The sequence below is a fragment of the Sinocyclocheilus rhinocerous genome, unplaced genomic scaffold, assembly GCF_001515625.1.
Source record: "Sinocyclocheilus rhinocerous isolate Xijiao unplaced genomic scaffold, SAMN03320098_v1.1 scaffold1682, whole genome shotgun sequence".
In the NCBI taxonomy this organism is placed as follows: Eukaryota; Metazoa; Chordata; class Actinopteri; order Cypriniformes; family Cyprinidae; genus Sinocyclocheilus; species Sinocyclocheilus rhinocerous.
Genome location: NW_015654052.1, coordinates 153672 through 154273, shown reverse-complemented (window position 1 = coordinate 154273; position 602 = coordinate 153672). Strand labels below are relative to the sequence as shown.

The 602-nt window shown below is 32.7% G+C and overlaps 1 protein-coding gene across 1 annotated transcript in view; it reads right to left on the bottom strand.

Annotated features, from left to right (window-relative positions):
• LOC107716577 (ribosome biogenesis protein bop1) overlaps positions 1-602 on the bottom strand; it is an 82130-nt gene that overhangs the window by 55170 nt on the left and 26358 nt on the right. The gene's annotated exons all lie outside the window — the stretch shown is intronic.

Below are 602 nucleotides of genomic sequence, written 5' to 3'. Positions count from 1 at the left end.
GATTCGATTACCAATTCGATTCAATATCGATTATTTTGGATATATATCAGGTACAGTACATGCCAAATTTTCTGAAGGAAAACAAATCTCTCAACTAATGCTGTAAAATATACATGAGAGTCAGTTGGTACATTACTATAATACTGAAGGTTAAAATTTACTGATTTGTAGTACAACTGCTAAAATTACACTTAATGAAGTTTTTAAAATAAAGTTACAATTACATAATATTTCTACTTTTCTACGTTTTAAAAAATATCTACAGTTTATTTTTCTATCTGACTAATGAGTTTATGGTCACCAAATATGTTTTTCTGAGGTAAATGTGACGTTACGTGACATTGTTTACAAGCCCATATTGACTGTTTTGCGCGGCTGAAACACTGATTGAGCGATTACATGAGACAGGATACGGATTGTAAATTTATACTCAATTCTTTTAACTTAACTTTCGGATGTTTAGTCATGATTATTTTGTGCTGAAACTGGTATTAATGTGGAGGAGATGATCAGTTCACGTGCGCTACGCTGTGAACTGAGGCGCTACAGCGATCTGTCATTTCACATTAAACAGCGCCAAAACGGCATTTATTGTTGGAATA